This window comes from Pyxicephalus adspersus, chromosome 4 (genome assembly GCF_032062135.1).
Source record: "Pyxicephalus adspersus chromosome 4, UCB_Pads_2.0, whole genome shotgun sequence".
In the NCBI taxonomy this organism is placed as follows: Eukaryota; Metazoa; Chordata; class Amphibia; order Anura; family Pyxicephalidae; genus Pyxicephalus; species Pyxicephalus adspersus.
Window position 1 is genome coordinate 147229711 of NC_092861.1, and position 7593 is coordinate 147237303.

The 7593-nt window shown below is 43.4% G+C and overlaps 1 protein-coding gene across 2 annotated transcripts in view; it reads left to right on the forward strand.

The window, feature by feature from the left end:
• Positions 1-7593, forward strand: part of DISP1 (dispatched RND transporter family member 1) — a 40318-nt gene that overhangs the window by 10140 nt on the left and 22585 nt on the right. Inside the window, exon 1 of one of the 2 annotated variants that reach the window (XM_072409925.1) lies at positions 2431-2537. The exons of the other annotated variant lie outside the window; for it this stretch is intronic. The gene's annotated coding sequence lies outside the window, so the exon portion shown is untranslated. Of the gene's footprint in view, positions 1-2430; positions 2538-7593 lie in introns of those variants that run through there. 2 annotated transcript variants of the gene reach the window in all.

The window sequence follows — 7593 nt, forward strand, 5'->3', positions numbered from 1 at the left end:
CCCCCCTGGCTGTTTTTGGGTGCTTACTGAAGAGTTGGGTCACAATACAAGGGCTGCCACCCACCTACAATTTCTTCCCACCTGGCTTCAAAAAATTTCTGTACACTAAACTGTTGATCCTGCTAGAAAACACGAAAGTCTTTCTTCCTGTAATGGCTTGACAAGGATGCTGCAGTGCTCCTGAGTCAGAGCAAAGTTGCCACTCTCATGTAAGTTGGCCCTGCGTGAACTGCAGTGGGAGGAGAAGGGCGGGGGCGTGGCTATTGGTATTGTTGCTGCAGATTTACCAGCCATGTCAGCTCCGCCCACTGCTTTCTGCATTGCTTCTATTGCTGAACTCCTCCCACTACAATCTGCAGTGTCTGGGAGGGAGAGCGGGTGCAACACAAGTGAAGAAAGTTTTGATTATCTGAAAACGTTTAGGCAATGTTAAGTTAGATTCAAAATCAGCCATCTGATTGATTGAAGTCACACCTTGCAATGTGATAGGTTCTCTTGAAAAGCCCTCTTCCGCATTAATACCTTTACCCAAATTGACAAGTGGCAGATTCCCTGTAGAAAAAGTTACCAGTGACAGCTCCTGTGTTTGAATAGTGACAGGTTCACTTTAGTTAAGCAGGGGTGGGGTTAGAGTCAGTTACCCCTGCCACAGACCCCCAGACCCTATGGGTGTCCCCTTGCAATGCTGGCGTAATAATTTATAGGTGAAGTCGTTAATAATGGCGTCATTCCTGGTGTTGCTGGCAGGACTGATGGGTTTGGTAATGAAGCCACCCAAATGTTGGCTCTTCAGACTTCTCCAGCTTTGCTCCATCCGACCCCCCATGTTGCTCTTCCCCTAATTGCATTGCCTGCACATCTCCTGGAACCCGGTGACTCCATGTTTTTAATGTTGATTTCCCTGCTGAGAAATCCTCACCTCCAGCTCCATGTACAGCAATGCTGAGGATCTCTCCAGCTTAATTGCTGCTAATTGGAATCTGACACCGGCTGCCAGGTGGAAGATTTCACAAACGCTCTTCACTCCGCTGGCCCAGCTAAGGACCGGCATTAACTAAAAATAATTATCAATTCCCTGCACAGAAGCTCAGAGAATAAACGTGCCAAGTCAGGCTGACGATAAGTGAGGATGCGTTTCATCCTGGGTGTATTTTAAAGCTGAACACTTTCATTTAATTTATTTATTCTTCAATACCTAAAAAAGGATAGAATTCCTCTTGGTGAGCACCAATTGCCTTTGCAAACCTGGATATTACTTTGTAAAAGTAGCAATGACATCATCTCTGTGCTGTACAAAGTTTGTGCAGAAGGAAGAGATGTGGGAGGGGCCTAGCAGCTCCGCCCACTATTGGCTTCCTGCAGTAAATTGCAGGAAGGGGCGGAGACAAGACCAGTCACCCTGCACAAAGTGAGGGTGCAGTAGTGACTGGTCTTTAGGATAGGAAGTTAGAAAGATCAACCAAACCAAACCGCATAAGAGGTTTTGCATTGTACCTGGAGACATTGATAGGGGGGGGGGGGGCAACTTTGAGGAATGGAAGCAATATGTAACAGCTTGCTGGATCAAGCAGTTAGGGATTCCTCTGCTTTACACCCCTTGTAGCCCAACATGCAATAAGTCATGAATGCACATGGAGGGCGCTTTAATGGCGATCTTGTGGTTCTGATTGGGGCTCAAAACCCCTAATGGCTACCGCCATCTTGGGATGTAAGGTCATCAAACTCACACCTGTCACTCAAGCAGTACTCAATAGTATTTCTCCTTCTGCTACAATAAAAAGTTAATATAGGGAGGTGAAGGGTAGATGAGCTAGGCCAGCACAGAAAAAAAGGCTATGTTTAAAAAAATATTTAGACCAAAAAAAAAAACACGCTCAAACGTATTAGCAATTTTAATTTTTTTGGAATTTTTACTTTTTCTGTGCTGTTTTGAATTTGATGACAGGGTCTCTTTAACAGTAAGCATTAACATCCCTTGGTTTGTGCTATGCAGCAGAGCTGTGTAAATATCAGGACTTGAGTTGGGTAAATGCTGCGTGTCTAATGAGCCCCCGGGCTTCTACAGTTGTTTTAGTAAATAGACGGCAGACTTTTTCGCCGTAAGACTGGGACGAGATCGGCCCGGAGAGAATTATGAACTGCTCAGACATAAAAGGCAGAAAAGAACACAAAGCAGCTCTATGGAAGCAGGAAGAGTCTAGCAATGGCTTGTCACCTCTCTATCCTGACTCTGTGACCCCATGCTCCTGCCCTGCCACTCCAGCTGTTACCACTAAACACATGGCCCCTGGGGGAGACAAGAAAGGAGGCATTCATCTGCTCTGTGATTGGCTGCCTCTGATCATAGGACCCTGCCCCCCTCCCACCCATCCCTAATTCCATGCCCAGTCCTAGGATCCAGCATGTTCTTGTCATTCAGAGTGCAGCATTGGAGGGGTTCACATCCATGTACAGCTGTGGCAATGCCAAGGAAATGCCCGATTGGATAACGCTCTGCAGCCAAGGCCAATGACCCCCTGCCATTCTTGCCGCCAAAGGTACAGCTGGTTATTATTTGGATCTGTGCATTGGGAGACAAAGGTCGTGTTCCATTGTCGTACTTGGTATTTATCATTCGGATGCAATGGAAATCGTATTCGTAGATTGATCCTTTATTGGCTCGTAGTCGTCTTTGCTGTGTGGCTTATGCTATTATTATTAAACAGGATTTTTTTAGCGCCAACATATTACGTAGCGCTGTACACATCAAATATGAAATGTTTCATTTGTGTAAATGTTGCTATTTATTCAGATATACAATTGTACAGTTGATGCAACTCCATTATTAGTTGCAAAATGTATGTTTGATAGGAGGGGGTGAGAATGGGGAAGACTGGTGGGCAGCTGCTTTACAGCATATGTGTGAGGTATTATTATTATTAATAAACAGGATTTATATAGAGCAAACATATTAGGCAGCGCTGTACATTAAATAGGGGTTGCAAATGACAGACAGATACAGGAGAAGGAAAGGACCCTGGCCAGAAGAGCTTACAATCTAATTTGGATTGGATGTATAGCGATATCAAAAAGTGATATGTTAGGTATTCTGCGGTTTCCGATCTATAGAATGATTAATATACAATTCAGTGTTTTATGATTGTCTACAAATGTGAATGTATCATCTACTTGTTCCATAATTGATGTTATCAGGAATGATACTATCGTCAACGATCAATAAAAAAAAAAAAAAAAAGATTACCTATCAATTTCTTTTTTTTACTTGGATTTCATTACAAATTTTAAAAATGATCAACTCTTTTGATTGCTTCAACATTTTAGTCCAATCAATTAAGAATATCACATAGTATATGGCTGACATTACAAAGATAGAATAAGAGCTGGAGAGAAAGTTTTGGTGAAACTTCAATAATTGGCTCACAACAGTCAGAGCAATGAGTGTCAGTTGTTGATTGGTTTGCTTTCGGTGATTGCAGTTTATACTAAAAATGATTAATTAAGATTTTAGGATTGTTCCTGCAGTGACGCTTATCTGTATGTCTGAAATGATTGAACAGAAATGAAACTCTTTCCATCTGTTTGGAGCTCTTGATGAATTTTGACTTTTCCAAATTGATCAGTTATGATTTTTGTCATTGGCTCCAGAGATTGCTGGGGGGGTCCTTGATCAATAGGCATTTTGCACCTCTCGGGTCAGAGCCCAATGATCTCATTGGGTATCTGTAAGGGTGACATTCTTCCCACTGACCAGCAATGTAAGAGGAATTCTTCCCACTGACCACCACACTAATATACTGTGATCTGTGGGTATAGTAATTATAGAAGGGGTTCCCTAAAGACCTGAAAGTTTATTTAAGGAGTCCCCTATGTTAAAAAGGTCGAGAAAGGCTGCTTTAAAATAATGTTGATTTGCGTTCCTTCTTTGTAAACCCTGCAGATGTATTTAGTAAGATCAGCTGGAGAGTTAGATTTTGCTGCGTAGGTCTTCTTAACCCTTTTGGGGTCTCCAGCTGTACAATGCATCCGCTTCACTTCTCGAAAAATGCAGCAAAGGGAGAAAAATGTATAAATACACTGTCACATTTTTTATGGCATCATTACCAGTGATGTGCAAATAAAAAAAAATGGATGAAATAAACCTTTATTTCTATTCTATTAATAAAGCAGTGAATCTGATATTCACTGAAACAGTTAATGATGGGCAATCAGTTACTGCCATTAAAACATACATAGACTGGAAGATTCTGCACCAGAATATATTTCAGTGATTACCTGTTGGAAATGCAGTAACGAGAATTACCCCATGTCAGCTGGCAAGCTGCACTGGGGTTCTATTTAGAATGAATGGCTCCATGATAGGCAGCATGGTGGCTCAGTGGTTAGCACTCTGGCCTTTGCAGCGCTGGGTCCCAGGTTTAAATCTCAGCCAGGGCTATATCTGCATGGAGTTTGCAGGTTCTCCCGGTGTTTGAGTGGGTTTCCTCCGGGTACTCCGTTTTCCTCCCACATTCCAAAAACATGCAGTTAGCTTGGCATCCCCCCGAAATTGCCCTTAGACTGTAATAATGGCAAATGACTATGGTAGGACATTAGATTGTAAGCTCCTTTGAGGGGCAGCTAGTGACATGACTAGGGCTGCGTACACACGTCCAATGGTGTTCTCATCTGATAATCAGCTCAGTGCTGATATCGTACGAGAATCAGATGTGTGTACAGGGCCCGTCGAACGACCACCCTGGCGGATCCACGGACGATGGACAACAAACGACCCTAATCGAAGCGAAGGGGGAGAGCGCGCTGCAGGTGCTGCTCCATTGTTCTCCCCTCTCCATAGAGCAGAACGGTGCTGTATGTACAACGCTCATTCATGCATCGTGCAATCCTTAGTCCTTGGAAAGGATCGTGAAAGATCATTTCCAACAACGATTGCACGTGTGTATGCAGCTAATATTATGGAGTCTGTAAAGTGCTGCGTAATATGTCAGTGTTGTAATAATGGTGCACAACCCTTTGTTTTCTAATGCTATGCAATAAGACATATCGTACTGTACTGCACAAATGTGAATGCTGGCCTTAATGATCTATCTGATTTGTTTTTGTAACATTCACTCACATTTTCTCCGTGCTTTTACATGATTTATAATTTGCCTTCTGCCCTGGTCACATGGGGGTGTTCAGGGCCATTCACCATTATGTGTCACATGTGATGTGGGATCTTGTTGGGTTGCAGTCTGATATGCTTTTTGCATCCTTGTTTTGGGTCAATGACTTGATGTCAAGGACCGCCAAGGATTTTCGGAAGATGGTCAGGAATGTGCGAGGAGACCTGCTTTTCTCTATGCCCATTGGTTCCATGTTTCTTGGAAATTGTGTGACCACTACTTACTAAAAGAGTGCGAAATGGTTAACGCGTGCATTTTATTCCCCCCCCTCCCCTTATCCAAGGTGCGGAAACCTCCCGTCACAATTTTTGGCTCTCCCTTCTGGCTGCCCGTGAAGGAAATTAAATCATTTTAAAATGTGAGAGCCGCTGGCGGGCTGCCGCTTGGAAATGTAAGCTCTGAGGTAACTTTTCTATAAGTCTGTCCGGGCCGTGTTCTGCGCACGGATTCTATGAGATTAAAGAGGCCAGGGACTCCACCAGAGTTCACTCATACATTTCCTGACAGAAAGGCCCATTCATGGCCGGGCCCGGTATTCAGGCTTCTCTGTGCACAGAACAAACACACGCTCCTCAGACAAACACACAGCCAGCACTGAAACAACCTCACACTTCCTCGCATTCATCGTCACAGCGTTACCTTCATGGCAGCGAGCGACTTATAATATCCCCACTTGTGGGATTATTCAAAAAGTTGAGTGCATGGAACCCAATCAGATATCCTGCCATGCTGTGACTGCGGTGGACGTAAATTGTCTTGAACCCTGTGCAGTCGCCAGATTTTCTCCACCTTGGTGTGTCTGTACAATGATTGTATCACCCAAAACAAGGGTCTCTGTTTGCTTTTGATTATTGGACCACATTACTTTGCCTGCTGCACCGTTTATGGGCTTGTTCACACATAAATATTGCAAATGTGCATTTTATGCATTGACGCACTGTTTTTTTTTGGTGCATTGCACTGTTTTGCTATTCAGAGTGAATAGGAATTCACTGCAATATACAAAGGTGAGTGCTCTGTGAATTTTAATGCACCATGTGAAAAATAATTGGGGTGCCATAAAGCTTAACCTTACAATCTCTTACCTTGTCATGAGTCCCCCTCCCAATGGCATGGGTCAAGTAGTCATATTGACTAGATGATGATGAGTTAAGAGAAATCCTTACATATTTCCTCTTGCAGAATTGCACCACTTGATCAATCTGTCCCCTTTAGTAGCTTTCCATCCCTCTGGTCTGATGTCATCTCATACAATGCAGGATCAGCAGTCCTGCACTGTATAGAGGGCCATCAAAGAACACATCCGGCTGGGGAAGCTAGGAATAAGCATGTCTTCTTATTTATTGTTCTTTAGCCTAAACAAGCACCCAACCCCTGTAGCAAGGAGGAGGACCCACAGCAGGGTGTATGTTTGTTTGCCCAGCTTTACAGTAATGTTCCTTGGTGCACAAAAGCATGTGTAATATTGCACATACCTTACGGCAATGCATAGCATGAATGGGCAGGTATTGGTGATCTAGGTATTCCTCATTTTTTTTCCTGCATTTTGTATGTTGTCACATTCCATTATGTGTGTGCTGTTTATTTGCATGTAGTTACAGTGACCCAGGGAGACCCCATCTGTCAGCTGCCTATGGAGGTGAATAGAAGCCGGTCAGGATTTTTATGGGTTACTGCTCACTTTTTGCTGACCCGTGTGTCTATAAATACTTGTTACCTGCAAGAGCCATTTATTATGCAGCACATTCTGTTCAGACACATTGATGATCATCATGTTGATCTTCGTGTCTTTATATTAGTACACTGCAAGTCGGCAGAAATGAACCTTTGTCTCTACCTGCTAAAGTTCAAGGACTAACAGGTGGCCCCTGGTGCTTAGCCATCGGCTTAATGGTAGACGGTCATAATGGCATTTTTGAGGAATGCAGCCTATATCCACATTACCTGAATGTTTCTGTTTTGCTCTTAGTGCAAGCATGTTCTGAATTCCCAGAAACCCATTGTGTGTGTTTATTATTGTGTTGTGGTTTGTTTTAATTTCCTATAACCTTTTGATAGCGCGGGCTCTTATTTGCTGGCTGGCAAGAGAAAAATGTATTTAGTGGAATACCCCACAATTGTATTTATATAGAGGAATTACATCTTCCTTGCTCCTGCTGGTGACCCTTCTATTGATACACCCCACATTTCTATCTATATAGAGGAATCAGGACTTCCTTCCTCCTGCTGGTGACCCCTCTAGTGATGGTGACCCCACAATTCTATTTATATAGGGGAATTAGATCTACCTTGCTCCTGCTGGTGACCCCCCTAGTAATGGTGACCCCACTATTCTATCTATATAGGGGATCAGGACCTCCTCCCTCCTGCTGGTGACCCCTCTAGTGATGGTGATCCCACAATTCTCTTTATATAGGGGAATTAGATCTAC